Source organism: Thamnophis sirtalis, unplaced genomic scaffold (genome assembly GCF_051295495.1).
Source record: "Thamnophis sirtalis isolate CommonGarterSnake01/CBP01778 unplaced genomic scaffold, rThaSir2_p1.2 scaffold_10, whole genome shotgun sequence".
Lineage (NCBI taxonomy): Eukaryota > Metazoa > Chordata > Lepidosauria > Squamata > Natricidae > Thamnophis > Thamnophis sirtalis.
This window is the reverse complement of record NW_028261390.1, coordinates 69,916,962-69,934,589: the sequence shown is the minus strand read 5'-3', so window position 1 is coordinate 69,934,589 and position 17,628 is coordinate 69,916,962. Positions and strand designations below refer to the sequence as shown.

At 45.0% G+C, this 17,628-nt stretch overlaps 1 protein-coding gene across 1 annotated transcript in view; it reads left to right on the top strand.

Annotated features, from left to right (window-relative positions):
* Window positions 1-17,628, top strand: part of APBB2 (amyloid beta precursor protein binding family B member 2) — a 115,565-nt gene that overhangs the window by 23,372 nt on the left and 74,565 nt on the right. Inside the window, exon 2 of the mRNA XM_087724841.1 lies at window positions 15,697-15,810. The gene's annotated coding sequence lies outside the window, so the exon portion shown is untranslated. The remainder of the gene's footprint in view (window positions 1-15,696; window positions 15,811-17,628) is intronic.

Genomic DNA, 17,628 nt, shown 5'->3' with positions numbered 1-17,628 from the left:
TTCTTCTCCAGCCCCAGAGTCTAAAGGCCTCCATTCTTTGGCTTCCTTCCTTCTCATTAGGTGGCCAAAGTCTTTGAGTTTCCTCTTCAGGATGTGGCCTTCTAAAGAGCAGTCAGGGTGGATCTCCTCTAGGACTGACCGTTGAATGGCCTTGCAGTCCAAGGGACTCAATGCAGGAGTCTTCTCCAGCCCCAGAGTTCAAAGGCCTCCATTCTTTGACACTCAGCCTTCCTTATGGTCCAACCTTCACAGCCATCCATTGCAAATTCTCAGCATCTCTTCCTCTTTCCCCCTCAGCATCTCAAGCCATGGGATCCTTTCCATCAATAAACCATCTTTCCAAGCAACATCCATGAATCTGGTGTCTTTTCCCCCACTTAGAACTGAACCCAGATGGACATTTCTTCCAACACAGGGGTGCTTCTTTGAATTTCTGTTGTGGCGTTTAAGTAGCAAATCTCCCCAGCAGATTACCGTGGGAAGGTCTTTTAATACAGGTTGTTTAGCAAGGATCTTAAGATAAAAAGTACTTTTGTATCACAGCGGTTTCAAAGGTTGAAATTTTTGGCGGTCGAACAGGTTCCTTTGGGGGGAAAAATAAGATTGGCTCTGCTCTTTTTCTGGAAACAATCAATTCCTGTGTTTTGTGACAGTGCAGTCTCTATTACACCATATTGGAAAATGTTTTTTTTTCTTGTTTGAAGTCCTATCTAGCTATAGATGGCTATGTCATGGACTCTGGGACCAGACATTGAAAAATCCCATTGTTTCTAACAAGCTTAGAAATAACCGTGGGGACAGTTGCAATTTTTTTCTACTACTTTCATCATCTTATTCTGGTGCCGTCCTAACTTAGTGTCTCAAAGACGGTGGCCTAGTTTTGTGGAAAGTTGAAAATAAAATGAGAATAAACCCAGAATTCATTGGAGCCAGATTTGTCCCGAGTATTTTACACATATTTCAGCTAACACTGTCTATCTGTCTGTCTCTTTCCATGGATGGATGGATGGATGGATGGATGGATGGATGGATGGATGGATGGATGGATGGATGGATGGATGGATGGATAGATAGATAGATATGGATGACAGATAGAGAGGGAGGGAGAGAAAGAGAGATGGATGGATAGATAGATGGATAGGTAGATAGAGATAGATAGATAGATAGACAGAAAGACAGATAGACAGATGATAGATGATAGATAGACAGACAGACATATGATAGATAGATAAAGATGAGATAGATAGATAGATAGATAGATAGATATAGATATAGATAGATAGATATAGATATGAATGACAGATAGAGAGGGAGGGAGAGAAAGAGAGATGGATGGATAGATAGATGGATAGGTAGATAGAGATAGATAGATAGATAGACAGACAGATAGACAGATGATAGATAGATAAAGATGAGATAGATAGATAGATAGATAGATAGAATGATAGAATGATAGATAGATATAGATAGAGATAGATAGATATAGATATGAATGACAGATAGAGAGGGAGGGAGAGAAAGAGAGATGGATGGATAGATAGATGGATAGGTAGATAGAGATAGATAGATAGATAGATAGATAGATAGATAGATAGATAGATAGATAGATATAGATGATAGATAGACAGACAGACATATGATAGATAAAGATGAGATAGATGGATAGATAGATATAGATAGAGAGATAGAGAGATATGGATGACAGAGAGAGGAAGGGAAAGAGAGAGATGGATGGATAGATAGATGGATAGGTAGATAGATAGATATAGAAAGATAATTAGATATATAGGGGTGTGTGTGTGTGTGTGTGTGTGTAGTCCTTGACATGACCACAATTCAGCCCAGAATACCTGCTGCTAAGTGAGAAATTTGTTGAGTTTTGCCCCATTTAACAACCTTTCTAGCCACTGTTGTTAAGTGAATCACTGCAGTTATTAGATTAGTAACATGATTGTCCTTGTCTTATTTTCGGGGGAATACGGTATATTTGTGGCTCGTCCTCCTGCGAGATTCATATTTTTCGTTCCCCCCCCCCCCCCCGCCGCCGCCCTTTTGCTTATTTCTCTAAACGTTGCATTCATTTCTGGCCTAATTGGAAACTATTTTCCTTGAGATATTTTATCATTTCCTGTTTGGTTTTCAGAGAGAGAGAGAGAGAGAGAAGAAAGGGAGGGAGGGAGGGAGATGGGGGGGGGGGCGATCTTTATGCCTGGGAGGGGAAAAAATTGGCCTGCAAAAAACTCTTCTCAGCCTTACAATTTGAGCTCCCTTCCCCAAAGTCTTCCTTTGACCTGCTTCTTACTCTGCCATCTAAACGGTCGGTTCAAAGTGTCACCGAGGAGGAGGACAGAACAAAGCCAATAAGCATATATATATATATTTCCCATAGCCGTGGCTTATTGTAAGAATAATAACTGGAAATAGGAGGTGTGCAAATAAGGGCCTGGGCTACAAATTTGTCATTTCCTGTCACAGCAGCTGCTGAACAATAGCAGCTGTAGCCCCTTCTCACGGCTGGAAATCACGAATAAATAATTGTTTTCCCAACCTTGGGTCTATGGGTAGTCCTTGACTTACAACAGTTCACTTAGTGACCATTCAAGAGAGAGAGAAGAAAGAGGAGAGAGAGAAAGAGAGAAGAAAGGAGAGAGAGAGAGGAGAGAAAGAGAAGGAAGAAGAGATGAGAGAGAAAAGGAGAAAAAGAAGAAGAGAAAGAAGGAAAAAGAAAAGAAAGAGGAGATAGAGAGAAGAAAGGAGAGAAGAGAGAGAGAAAAGAGAGAACAGGAGAGATAGAAAAGAAAAGAGAAAAGAAAGAGAGAAGAGAGAGAAAGAAGAGAAAAAACAGGAGAAGAAAGAGAAGAAAGGAGAGAGAAAGAGAAGAAGAGAGAAAGAGAAGAAAGAAGAGATGAGAGAAAAGAAAGGAGAAAAAGAAGAAGAGAAAGAAAGCGAAAAGAAAGGAGATAGAGAGAAGAAAGGAGAGAGGAGAGGAGAGAAAAAAGAAAGAACAAGAGAGAAGAGAGAGAGAAAAGAAAAGAGAGAGAGAGAAGAGAGGGAAAGATGAGACAGAAAAGAAAGGAAAAGAATGGAGAGAAAGAGAAGAAAGGAGGGAGAAAGAGGCAGAAGAGAAAGAAGGAAGAGAGAAAAGAAAGAGGTGAGAGAGAAAGAGAAGAAAGGAGAGAGAAGAAAGAAGAGATGAGAGAGAAAAGAAAGAAAAAAAAGAGAAAGAAAGAAAAAGAAAGAGGAGAAGAAAGGAGAGAGGAGAGAGAGAAAAGAAAGAGAAGAGAGAAGAGGAGAGAGAGAAAAGAAAGAGAAGAGAGAAGAGGAGAGAGAGAAAAGAAAAGAGAAAAGAAAGAGAAGAGTGGGAAAGAAGAGACAGAAAAGAAAGGAGAAGAATGGAGAGAGAAGAGAGAAAGAGGCAGAAGAGAGAGAAGGAAGAGAGAAAAGAAAGAGGAGAGAGAAAGAGAGGAGCGGGAAGGGAGGGAGAGAAGAGGGTGCTTTTTATTTTAATTGAAAGGTCTATTGAATCTTTATACCTTTTTCCCCCGTTCACTCGTAGCCTCAACCCAAGGGCAGCCCAGACTGTTGACAGCACAGCTTGGCACCAGCAAAACACATCTTAATTGTTTCGAATCAAGGGCCGGGCATGTTTATTTTCATAACGATTTCTGGGGAACGATTGTTTTCTTTTCTAAGGCGGCCAAAATACACGGGGTGTGCCGTGAATATCTTCCGGCAGAGCATTTTAGGGTGGCTTTGTTGGCTGACTCCTCAAATTCCTTTCATCTCTCTCTCTCTCCCTCTCCCTCCCTCCCTCCCTCCCTCCCTCCCTCCCTCCCTCCCTCCCTCTCTCCCTCTCTCCTCTGTGTCGTTTTTCAAGACATCAAGAGAGCCTTTACTACGGTCAGTCTCAGTAGTGGGTTCCAGGAGGTAAGGGCCGGTACAGCCGTACCGCGGGTAGCCGGGAGCAACGGCCACCGTACCGGTACGGTGGCTCGTTTGGCCCACCCACCTGTGTTCCTTACCTCCGGCGCCTGTGTGACCCCCGCCAAGCAGCTGGATGTCATAGAGCAGTGGCGTGCGCGTGCGTGCACCACGTACGTCCCCGACGAGCATGCCCGGCCCCGTACGCAGCATACCCGTTACGACGGGAGCCAGAACCCACCAGTGGTCAGTCTGTTTATTCTTCAAGTGCACCATCCCCGATTAGAGGAATCAGAAAATGCCATTTGGCTCCTAATAAGACATGTTTCCCCCCCTTTCTCCTTCCTGCCCCTTGACATAACATTACCAACAGTTAGTTGCTGGAATTGGGTATGTCTAATTTAATGAAAAGAAGGACCAGGGGAGACATGATAGCAGTCTTCCGATATCTCAGGGGCTGCCTCAAAGAAGAGGGAGTCAAGCTATTCTCCAAAGCACCTGAAGGCAGGACAAGAAGCAATGGGTGGAAACTCATCAAGGAGAGAAGCAACTTAGAACTACGGAGAAATGTCCTGACAGTGAGAACAATTAATCAGTGGAACAGAAGTTGCCACCAGAAGTTGTGAATGCCCCAACACTGGAAGTCTTTAAGAAGAGATTGGATAACCATTTATGTGAAATTGTATAGAACAGTGATGTCTAACCTTTTTGTCATTTTGTGCCAAAAGATCACACACACATAATGTAATGTGTGGGCAACACACACACCCCCATATTTCCCCCGCCCCGGCTAGTGTAAAATAAATGGCCGTTAACATACAATAACATTTGCCACCAAATAATTTTAATACTTTTCTATAAGGATGTAAATTAGGAAGAAAAAAAGGACCAGAGTTGGTTGTATCTGCGTGATGTTTGGGGGGAAGGGGGGAATACTATACTGACTTCCTTTTGCAGTGAAATTAGGGTATACTCTTACTTCTTATAACAAAAACAACAGCAACTTTGCGGAGGTGAAAAAACTGAAGTCAGATTTCATTTCTATTATTATTGGCCCCAGAAGGGACATTCAAGCCAAAAGCCGTATCCGTGCCTTGAGGTGGCTGCTGAAATGAGATATCTTCCCGTAATGAGGCTGGATGGAAGTGTTTGTTTTGCAACCTGTTTTTTGGAGATTGCTGCTTTCTTGGATTCATCAACTGAAGCAGTGCTGGGTTACGGCTCCCATCGCAATCAGTATGTTGCGCACGGGGCCGGCTGTCCTCGTCGGGCACGTGGGCTGCGTACGCTTGCGCACGCCACTGTCCTGCGACACGCAGCTGCTCGCAGGGGGTCATGCGGGTGCCACATGCTGTGGGTGCATGCGCAATTGGCCCGGTTGTTTCAAAAACAGGCAAGGAACGCGGGCGGGTGGGCCAAACGAGCCACCGTACCAGTACGGTGGCCGCTGCTCCCGGCTACTACTGGTACAACCGGACCGGACCGCCTGGAATCCACCACTGAACTAAAGGTTATTTTAGTCATGATTATAGAGTGGGTCTAATTCCCTGCTTGGTAGAGGCAATTTCCATCCCTGGAATTCCTCTTCAGAATAGTAAGGTTAAAAGGTATCCCTCTGAATAGTTGTTGATGCTTGCACAGATTGGTGTTTTTCCCCATCATTTTCTGTAAATGCCGTTTACCATTTTTTCTCACGCATGACGGCGAATATGTGTGTCTCGAGATAATGTCTTAACTGCAAATTCTCCATTCCCTCCCCACTCCAGGGAAAGGATACTGCAAAATCCCCATTCCCTCTGCAAATTCTCCATTCCCTCCCCACTCCAGTGGAAGGATACTGCAAATTCTCCATTCCCTGCCCACTCCAGGGGAAGGATACTGCAAAATCTCCATTCCCTCCCCACTCCAGGGGAAGAATACTGTAAAATCCCCATTCCCTCCCCACTCCAGGCGAAGGATACTGCAAAATCCCCATTCCCTCCCCACTCCAGGCGAAGGATACTGCAAAATCCCCATTCCCTCCCCACTCTAGTGGAAGGATACTGCAAAATCTCCATTCCCTCCCCACTCCAGGGGAAGGATACTGCCAAATCCCCATTCCCTCCCCACTCCAGGGGAAGGATACTGCAAAATCTCCATTCCCTCCCCACTCCAGGGGAAGAATACTGTAAAATCCCCATTCCCTCCCCACTCCAGGCGAAGGATACTGCAAAATCCCCATTCCCTCCCCACTCCAGGGGAAGGATACTGCAAAATCCCCATTCCCTCCCCACTCCAGGGGAAGGATACTGCAAAATCTCCATTCCCTCCCCACTCCAGGGGAAGGATGTTGCAAAATCCTCATTCCCTCCCCACTCCAGGGGAAGGATACTGCAAAATCCCCATTCCCTCCCCACTCCAGGCGAAGGATACTGCAAAATCCCCATTCCCTCCCCACTCCAGGCGAAGGATACTGCAAAATCCCCATTCCCTCCCCACTCCAGGGGAAGGATACTGCAAAATCTCCATTCCCTCCCCACTCCAGGGGAAGAATACTGTAAAATCCCCATTCCCTCCCCACTCCAGGCGAAGGATACTGCAAAATCCCCATTCCCTCCCCACTCCAGGGGAAGGATACTGCAAAATCCCCATTCCCTCCCCACTCCAGGGGAAGGATACTGCAAAATCTCCATTCCCTCCCCACTCCAGGCGAAGGATACTGCAAAATCCCCATTCCCTCCCCACTCCAGGGGAAGGATACTGCAAAATCTCCATTCCCTCCCCACTCCAGGGGAAGGATATTGCAAAATCTCCATTCCCTCCCCACTCCAGGGGAAGGATGTTGCAAAATCCTCATTCCCTCCCCACTCCAGGGGAAGGATACTGCAAAATCTCCATTCCCTCCCCACTCCAGGGGAAGGATACTGCAAAATCTCCATTCCCTCCCCACTCCAGGGGAAGGATACTGCAAAATCTCCATTCCCTCCCCACTCCAGGGGAAGGATACTGCAAAATCCCCATTCCCTCCCCACTCCAGGCGAAGGATACTGCAAAATCCCCATTCCCTCCCCACTCCAGGGGAAGGATACTGCAAATTCTCCATTCCCTCCCCACTCCAGGGGAAGGATACTGCAAAATCTCCATTCCCTCCCCACTCCAGGGGAAGGATATTGCAAATTCTCCATTCCTTCCCGACTCCAGGGGAAAGATACTGCAAAATCTCCATTCCCACCCCATTCCTGGGGGAAGGATATTGCAAAATCTCCATTCCCACCCCGCTCTGGGGCCAGCCAGAGGTAGTATTTTCCGGTTCTCCGAACTACTCAAAATTTCCGCTACCGGTTCTCCAGAACCTGTCAGAACCTGCTGAATTTCACCCCTTCTTTGAATGCTGACTCATAATGATGCTGACAGCATTCTGGGAAAGAGACACACATTCTTTCTTTCTTTAAACATGTTCCAGGCCCCTCTAAATACCTGTCTAAGATTGAATTTGCCAGTTAGGACTGCCTTAAACAAGTCCTTGTTCTCTTGAGGCCAATTGATTTAGTTTAAGGATCCCCCTCTCCAAGATTCCTCTGCAGTCAGCAGTTCATATCACTATTCGATTTGCCCATTTGCTGGATTTATTATTTGTAATAGTGTGTGAGAATGACCTTGGAACACCGAGGGTAGAACTACAATCAGGTTGATCCTCTGCGAAAAAATGAGAACATTTTAAAGGTCCCAGAAGGGACCCTCTCTAGTTTTCACTTTATTTAGACTTAGAAGGCTTAGAATAACTTTATTGAGACTTTAAATCTGTGGTGGTATTGAGCCGGTTTAGACCGGATCGGACGAACCAGTTTCAGAGATCACAGGAGGGCCTGCCCCCCTCCCCCAGCTCTATGCCATCCTATTTAGCCACGTACTTGAGGCCGGGCGCAGGCACAGAAGGCATGCGCGTGAGCAAAGCACACACACAGAAATCGGCACATGCACGGACCCATGTGTGCGCAAAGCGAGCGTGTGCACGCTGGGCGAACCGGGGGTAAGAATAAATGAAACCCACCGCTGCTTTGATTACACACTAATCGGCATACATTAAACGAAATTTTGTTGCACGCCACTCTTTAAAATCCATGTTCGCGTTGAGTGGATATTATCCTTGTGACGTGAAATGGGTAAATTAGGAATGTCAGTTTTACCTTTGCTCTAGTGGAGACTCTTAAGAAGATATAATTTCTCCCAAAGTGACTTTGTCCTTCTGTAATATTTGTTTCATTAGAATTGAAGTGATTTGGACGTAAGGTTTGAAGCTTTTTCCCAGCGCCAAAGGCTACATATTTGAAATATTTTTCTTTTGCTAGAAATAAAAATATTTGAAATATGCAGCCTGCTGAATTTCCAATTGGGAAAATCCTGTAATTGACCATTGCGTTGCTTGGAATATTCCTGTTGTGACCCGCCAGTGGCCAGCAGAGCTGGCAGCAGAGTCGGACAGTGAGGAGGTTGGGGAGGAACACGGGCCAGTCCTGGAGGCTGGAGAAGGCTCGGACGAGGGGTCTGTGTCGGAGGCAGAGAGGGGGCCAGAGCCATATGCCAGTTCTCAGTTGCCTTCAGAGTCAGACATCAGTGAGGCAGACGAACAGCTGGAGCCTGTTCCCAGTGTGCGCATGCGCAGAGCTGCCAGAAGAAAAGAACAGCTAAGAAATCAGGGTCGACTTGGGAGTAAAGCCACAGATGGACGGTGATTGGACCCTCCCATAGGAAATAAAAGAGGAGCGAAAGGGGAGGGGGCTTTTGCAGGAAACCATTCATTCATTCATTCGTTAGATATGTTTCAGGAGTGTGAAGATCTGTCCCTGAATCTCAGAGACTCTGTGCCCAGCCTTTCCTTGCACAGCACTGTGTTTGGAAAATATTTACATGGCAGCTTTCCAAGCTAGATAAGGTCTGTGGTCATAAATCCACCTTTGAAAGACTGTTTGCCAGGCCTTTGCTGAAGGTGAAGGAGAGGAATTGACATTCGTTTAATAAAAGGGGTTTTGTCGGGACCAAGAATCTGCTTTGTACGTTTTGAGGAAGCCTAGGTCAGGACAATTCCATTGATTGTGCCGTTCATTCATTTGTGCCGTTCATTGATTGTGCCGTTCATAGCTTTCAAAATTAAATGTTAAAAACAAACAAACCCTAAACGGAATTAAAAACCGCAGCGAGGCTGTGATTATTAAGGAAATGAATTTACACTTAGTGCTGAGATAACTTGTTAATTCTGTGTGTTTTGCTTAATCCACGCCTAAGGTGCCCTGGATCAATTGGGAATATAATGGTATGGCATTTAACGGTGTTGTCTTTAATTGTAAATCCAGTGTTTTCCAAGATATCTCTATTTTTTTTTAAAGTATTCCTACAATTTCTCCTTAATTAACTTTCAGGAAGACTTGTTATTTCTTTAAAGAGGCATTTCGGCGATGACCAGCAGAGTAATTAACCTTTCCTTGAAGAAAAGAAACTTTGCGTGGATTTGGAGTTGTGGGGGCGGATTTTATCCACGATAGTTTTTCCACTACGACTTGGAAGAAGGAGCCGAAACAGTTCCCTAAAAGGCCCTGTGAGATTTCAGTCTTACATTTTCCATCCAAGCCTTTACACACTAATGGGAGATGTTTACCTCCGTTGTGAATAAGCTTGGAAGCTGTTCAATAAATAGTTTTTTTTTAATGTTCAGATTAGTTTTTGTGCCAGGGTTGTGGGGAAAAAAATGAACCACGATCTCTTTGAGTTTCGTTGTTTAGTTGATCTAAAAATGCTGAGATAATTTGCATGCCACTGTTGGAAGAAATGTCCTTCTCCTGTCCACTGCTTGGAGAACCGATGCAGGGTTCAACTTTATGTTCGTCTGCCTGGCGACTGAATTATTTTAGAGTCTTTAGCCATGCCTCCTAGGCTTGGTTGCCTTCAGTTTCTCAACTCAGTCAAGCCCATTAGGTGTGACTTTGACTCTCTCCAATCACTGAGCAGAAAAAGAGAAATTGTACCTTAGCAAAAGAAAAAGAAAAAGTGGAGAGATGCTGAAAGTGCCTGGGGTTTTATGCTCTCTGGGCTTTTCAATTTGAGCTTGTCTTCTGATTGGTTGTGAGACTCCCATGGGGCCATGCAGGGGGAACTCTGCAGGCTGTCCTGAGTCCCAAGCTTGGTTGACTCTTGCTGGGTGATGATGTAATTAAACAGCTTTGGGCAATTCCTATTACGGCTGTGCCTGAAGGGTTGGTAAATTTTTGTTGTGTAGAATAGACTGGCTCAGGCCTTTAATGTCCCATTGACAAAGGTGGGGGTCTGAGATTCTGCTTCCCTTTTAGGGGAAATATTCTGCCCTTTTAATATTTTCTAAAATATCTCATTTTTCTAGCAGAGGGATAGGTGCTAACTTCCCACAGCATCATGTGATATGGGGGGGGGGGTGTCTTCAGGATATAGACTCCAAAATTATTCACAGTGATAGATAGATAGATAGATAGATAGATAGATGATAGATAGATAGATAGATAGATAGATAGATAGATAGATAGATAGATGATAGATAGATAGATAGCCAGATCGATCGATCGATAGCAAGATTGGATGGATGGTGATGGATGGATGGATGGAGAGAGAGGGTGGGAGGGAGAGAGAGATACATGAAGAGAGATATACAGATAGATAGACGATAGATAGATAGATAGATAGATAGATAGATAGATAGATAGATAGATAGATAGATAGATAGATAGATAGATATGGGTAGATAGATTGATGGAGATAGATGGATGGGATGGATGGATGGATGGATAGATAGATATGATAGGTAGGTAGGTCGAGAGTTAGAGAGAGATGATAGGTAGGTAGGTTGAGAGTTAGAGGTAGAAAGATCGATAGATCAGATAGAGATATATAAAGAGATGGGTAGATAGATGGATGGAGATAGATGGATGGATGGATGGATATAGATAGATAAATGGATGGATGGATGGATGGATGGACAGAGATAGATAGATAGATAGATAGATAGATAGATAGATAGATAGATAGATAGAGATAGATAGATAGAGATAGATAGATAGATAGATAGATAGATAGATAGATAGATACATACATACATACATACATACATACATACATACATACATACATACATACATATGGATGATAGATAGTTATATAGATGGATAATTAGATGTAGATAGATGGATATGTGTATGTACGTAGTCCTTGACTTCAACCACAATTGAGCTGAGAATACATGCTGCTAAGTGAGAAATTCATTAAGTGAGTTTTGCTCCATTTCACGATCTTTCTGTCCGCCGTTGTTAAGTGAATCGCTGCAGTTGTTAGATTAGTAACACTCTGGTTAAGTGAATCTGGCTTCCCCATTGAACTTTGCTTGCCAGAAGGTCGCAAAAGCGGGTCACACGACCCCCCCCTCCGCTGCGAACCGTCATAAATGAGCCCGTTTGCCTCGCGCCCGAACATCAGCCTGTTTATCCTCCCTCGAGTTTTCTTTTGGGATAGGTTCCCAAGGGTTTTCTTGCCAATTGTGCGACTGTAATTCATGTTCAGATATTTATTGAGACGTAGCCTCGGGGAAGGACGGTTGCCATGTCTGAAGGTTGAAAGTCTTTGTTGATTTTTCTCTTTTTAGTGTCTAAACATCTTCGCTTTCTCTCTTTTTGAATTCTCCGCGGGGTTTTGGACTCTTCATCCATTCCGCAGGACGAGGCCTGTCATCTCATCCCCAGCTTGTAGCCACCGGTCATCTTGGACAATAAATAGCTCTCCCCCCCCCCCCGAAGATGATAAAAGCTGGGAATGTCTACAGCCCATCACGAAGGGTTCAATCTTTCGACTCTTTTCCCGTCCAAAGCTCATTAAGGATTTAAATCTTTGCTAAAGGGGGGAAAAGGTTAACGTTTTGTTTTCTTTCTTCTAAGTGGGCCTTAGGGCCACTGGTGACCCCTACGTTCTCTGGCTCCTGCAGGCCAAATGCTCCGCATAGTTGTCATTCCGCGCTCGGTGCAAAATAGGCAGCCTCGTTGTGCATTGCGGGCGGAGCGGAGTTTAGTATCGGTGCAAGAGAGCAAGCAGCAAGTACGGTGTGGGTTGCCTTCCTTAGGAAGGGAATGATCGGGGTTGTCCTCGGCTTGCCATCGCAACCGAGTCTAAACCTTTTTTGGGACAATGGGTGTTTCACCTCCCTTCGCGGTGCTTCTTGGTCGTTTTCCTTTGAATTGTGTTTTAGTTGCTTGCGTTTTTACGGCGGAGTTCAAGGAAGGAAATTCTCTTGTTTAACAAGAATGTGGATCAGAGGAACACAGATGACGGCTGCAAAATCTATATCTATCTATCTCTATATCTATGTACCTACATACATACATACATACCTCTATCTCTGCCTGCCTGCCTGCCTGCCTGCCTGCCTGCCTGCCTGCCTGCCTGCCTGCCTGCCTGCCTGCCTGCCTGCCTGCCTGCCTGCCTGCCTGCCTGCCTATCTATCTATCTATCTATCTATCTATCTATCTATCTATCTATCTATCTATCTATCTCTATGTACCTACCTACCTACCTACCTCTCTATCTCTGTCTGTCTGTCTATCTTCTATCTATCTATCTATCTATCTATCTATCTATCTATCTATCTATCTATCTATCTATCTATCTATCTCTATGTACCTACCTACCTCTCTATCTCTGTCTGTCTGTCTATCTTCTATCTATCTATCTATCTATCTATCTATCTATCTATCTATCTATCTATCTATCTCTATGTACCTACCTACCTACCTCTCTATCTCTGTCTGTCTATCTTCTATCTATCTATCTATCTATCTATCTATCTATCTATCTATCTATCTATCTATCTATCTATCTATCTGTACCTACCTACCTACCTACCTACCTCTCTATCTCTGTCTGTCTGTCTATCTTCTATCTATCTATCTATCTATCTATCTATCTATCTATCTATCTATCTATCTATCTATCTCTATGTACCTACCTACCTACCTCTCTATCTCTGTCTGTCTATCTTCTATCTATCTATCTATCTATCTATCTATCTATCTATCTATCTATCTATCTATCTATCTATCTATCTATCTATCTATCTGTACCTACCTACCTACCTACCTACCTACCTACCTACCTACCTCTCTATCTCTGTCTGTCTATCTTCTATCTATCTATCTATCTATCTATCTATCTATCTATCTATCTATCTATCTATCTATCTATCTGTACCTACCTACCTACCTACCTACCTACCTACCTACCTACCTACCTCTCTATCTCTGTCTGTCTGTCTGTCTGTCTATCTTCTATCTATCTATCTATCTATCTATCTATCTATCTATCTATCTATCTATCTATCTGTACCTACCTACCTACCTACCTACCTACCTACCTACCTACCTACCTACCTCTCTATCTCTGTCTGTCTGTCTATTTTCTATCTATCTATCTATCTATCTATCTATCTATCTATCTATCTATCTATCTATCTATCTATCTATCTCCCTCCCTCCCTCCCTCCCTCCCTCCCTCCCTCTCTATCTCTGTCTGTCTGTCTGTCTATCTTCTATCTAATCTATATCAGCTAGTCCAGAATGCAGCCGCACGAGCAATTGTGGGTGCACCTCGGTACACCCACGTTACACCTATCCTCCGCGAGCTGCACTGGCTTCCCATTGGTCTCCGGACACGCTTCAAGGTGCTAGTTGTTACTTTTAAAGCCCTACATGGTATCGGACCTGGTTATCGGACCTGGTTACCGCCTCCTGCCAGTCACCTCCCAAAGATCTATTAAATCCCACAGACTAGGCCTCCTCCGGATTCCATCTGCCGGCTGGCGACTCCCCGGGGGAGGGCCTTCTCTGTGGCTGCTCCGGCCCTATGGAACGATCTCCCCGTTGAGATCCGGACCCTTACTACCCTTCCGGCCTTCCGCAAAGCAACTGGCTGTTCCGGCAGGCCTGGGGCTGTTGAATTATCCAGCCCCATTCAATGTTATGACTGTTGCTGAATTTTTAATTGTTGTTTTTATTTTTGTACCCCCTTCCCTTCTTATTGTTAGCCGCCCTGAGTCCCCCGGGAGTAGGGCGGCATACAAGCTAAATAAATCTAATCTAATCTATATCTATATCTATGTGCCCGCCCGCCTGCCCCGAGTACTTATGGCAGTTGCTGTGCCCCGAGGTCATGTGATTCCCCCTTTGCAACTGTCTTGACAAGCAAAGTCGATGGGGACGCCAGATTCGCTGCATCGCCCTGCTACGAACTTAACCACTGCAGTGATTCACCTAACGACGATGGCAAGAAAGGTTGCAAAGTGGGGCAAAACTCACTTAGCAACCGTCTCGCTTAAGAACAGAAATTGTACGCTGCCCAGAGTTACATACCATATTTTTCAGAGTATAAGACGCACCGGAGTATAAGACGCACCAAGGTTTTGAAGAGGCAAATTAAAAAGGTAGATAGAGGGATAGAGAGGGAGAAAAAGAGAACGAAATACAGTAGGTAGGTAGGGAGAGAGAGAGAGTGTGTGTAGGTAGGTAGTTAGAGGGAAAGAGAGAGAGAGAAAAAGAAAGAAATACAGTAGATAGGGAGAGTGTGTGTGTGTGTAGGTAGGTAGGTAGATAGGTAGAGGAATAGAGAGAGAGAAATAGAAAGAGAGAGAGAAATATAGTAGATGGGTAGGGGGAGAGAGAAAAAGTAGGTAGGTAGGTAGATAGAGGGATAGAGAGAGAAATACAGTAGGTAGGGAGGGAGGGAGAGAGTGTGTGTAGGTAGGTAGAGGGATAGAGAGAGAGAGAAATACAGTAGGTAGGTAGGGAGAGAGAGAGTGTGTGTGTAGGTAGGTAGAGGAATAGAGAGAGAAAAATAGAAAAAGAAAGAGAGAAATACAGTAGGTAGATAGGGAGAGAGAGAGTGTGTGTGTAGGTAGGTAGGTAGATAGGTAGGTAGAGGAATAGAGAGACAGAAATAGAAAGAGAGAGAAAGAGAAATATAGTAGATAGGTAGGGAGAGAGAGAGAGAGAGACAGGGTAGGTAGTAGGTAGGTAGGTAGGTAGGTAGAGGGATAGAGAGAGAGAGAGGTAGGTAGGTAGGTAGATGTTTCCAGGTGTATTTATCCATGTGCTGGAGAAGGAAATCGCTGACAATCTGCAGCACCTAAGACTTTGTTTCTGCTGGCATAGCACTCGATCAATCTAATTCTCATCAATCAGTTAAAGAGCTTTCCAAAAGGGGAAAAAAAAGTTTTTGCACTCTGGACCCCCCCCCCCAAAACGGCCCGGTTTTCATGAAAACAGGCTCGGTTTTTTTAAAGGCATAAATAGCCTTTTTTGGGGGGGGCTTGCAGAGTGCTCCTGGGGGGGCAAAAACGAGCAAAAACCGCCCCATTTTTCACTAAAATGTCCCCATTTTTTTGTCAAAAAAATTGCATGCATAGCCTTATGGAGGCTTATCGAGTGCTGCTAGGGGCTGGGGGTGGGGGCAAAAAGCAACCCATTATTTGCTCATTTCTGCCCTCCCCAGGAGCTCTCTGAAAGCCTCCTGCAGGCTATGCATGGCCATTTTGGTGAGGGGACGGGGGTTCGGGGGGGGGGAATGCTGTATTTGGTGTATAAGACGCACCCAGATTTTCAGCCTCTTTTCTGAGGGAAAAAGGTGCGTTTTATGGTCTGAAAAATACGGTAGTTTGTGGCTGGATAAACGCATCAATAAATAAATCGTTTCTATTTTTCCCCCTTTGTCTTTTTTGTTTGTTTGCTTGTTTAAAAGATATTTCTAGGTTGTTTTTACATGAAGGCAGCCCTGAAACGCGTCACACATCCTGCCCGAATTAACGTCGGAGAAACGGCCCCCTTCCATTACAGCCTTCACCCGAGATTGAGCGTGAGTACATAAATATATCTTTTGCCTTCCTCCCGGCTGAATTTGATGGTCTGGTTTGAGGGAAAAAAAATCTGTTGGGCTAAATGGAACCAGGGAGGAACCAGATGTTGCTACACGGCCACTCTCACCAGGCAGAGTCAAGGTCGCAGGGCAACATCTGGAGATTTCTAATCCTTCCAGGAAAGGACAGTCATTACCGCGTTTTCCCGAAAACAAGACAGGGTCTTATTTTCTTTTGCCTCTCCGAAATAAGCGCTTGGCCTTATTTTCGGGGAGGTCTTATTATTTTTGAGGCGCAGGAGGCGGCGAGCGTGGTCACCTCTTGGCTGCTGCTGTGTTGCAATATTTTCAGGGAGGGCTTATTTTCAGGGGAGGGGCTTATTTTAGTGCATGCGCTCCAAAGCCTGATTGGGCTTATTATACGGGGAGGCCTTATATTCAGGGAAACAGGGTAAATACAGATTAACACTGTCGGAAGGTATCTTGTAGCAGGGATGAAATGCTACCGGTTCGGACCGCCTGAAACGGTAGTAAAACATGCTACCGTTTCCCCGAGCCGGTAGTAAAAAAATGCTTAAGAAAGTTGAAAAAAAAAATAAAGGTTTGAGGCTGTGCCGGCAGGCCTGGGGTTGATGAGTTCCCCTCCCCTCTCGACTTGTATGGTTGTATGATTCTTGTTTATTTTAATCACGTGTATTGTGTTTTGTGTTCCCTTTTTCCCCCTTGAGTTGTTCGCCGCCCTGAGTCCCTCCCGGAGAAGGGCGGCATACAAATAAACTAAATCTAAATCTAAATCTTTTATTCAACTTGTATGCCGCCCTATTCCCGAGGGACTCAGGGCGGCTAACAAAACAGAAAGGGAAGGGGGGGGCAATACAAAAGGGAAGGCAACAAAAACAAACAACAATACAAAACCAATTTATAAAGCAATAGCAATAGCAATAGCAGTTAGACTTATATACCGCTTCATAGGGCTTTCAGCCCTCTCTAAGCGGTTTACAGAGTCAGCATATCGCCCCCAACAACAATCCGGGTCCTCATTTAACCCACCTCGGAAGGATGGAAGGCTGAGTCAACCCTGAGCCGGTGAGATTTGAACCGCTGAACTGCTGAACTAGCAGTCAGCTGAAGTGGCCTGCAGTACTGCACTCTACCCACTGCGCCACCTCGTCTCAACAAGCACACCAGTTCGAGTGGGGATGGAACTCAGCAGCCTCATGTCTGCTGGAACAGCCAGGTCTTAACGGCTTTACGGAAAGCCTGAAGGGTGGTGAGGGTCCGAATCTCCATGGGGAGATCGTTCCAGAGGGCCGGAGCAGCCACAGAGAAGGCCCTCCAATGGGTAGTTGACAGCTGGCATTAGCCGGCAGATGGAATTCGGAGGAGGCCTAGTCTGTGGGATCTGACGGGTCTTAGGGAGGTAATCGACAGGAGGCGGTCTCTCAAGTACCCAGGTCCAATACCATGTAGGGCTTTATAAGTGACGACTAGCACCTTGAAGCGTATCCGGAGACCAATAGGCAGCCAGTGCAGCTCACGGTTAGACGATCAGCTGTGCTGCGTGATGGTAGGAACAAGGGGGGCAGTGCTGCGGAAGGAAGGAAGGGGGAGGGATCGGAGAAAAAATGGAGGGAAGGGAGAAATAAATAAGTAAAGAGGGAGGGATGGGAGAAAAAAAGGGAGGGAAGGGAGAAATAAATAAGTAAAGAAAAAGAAAGAGGGATGGATAGGAGAAAAGAAGGGAGGGAAGGGAGAAAGAAAGAAAGAAGAAAGAAAGAAAGAAAGAAGAAAGAAAGAAAGAAAGAAAGAAGAAAGAAA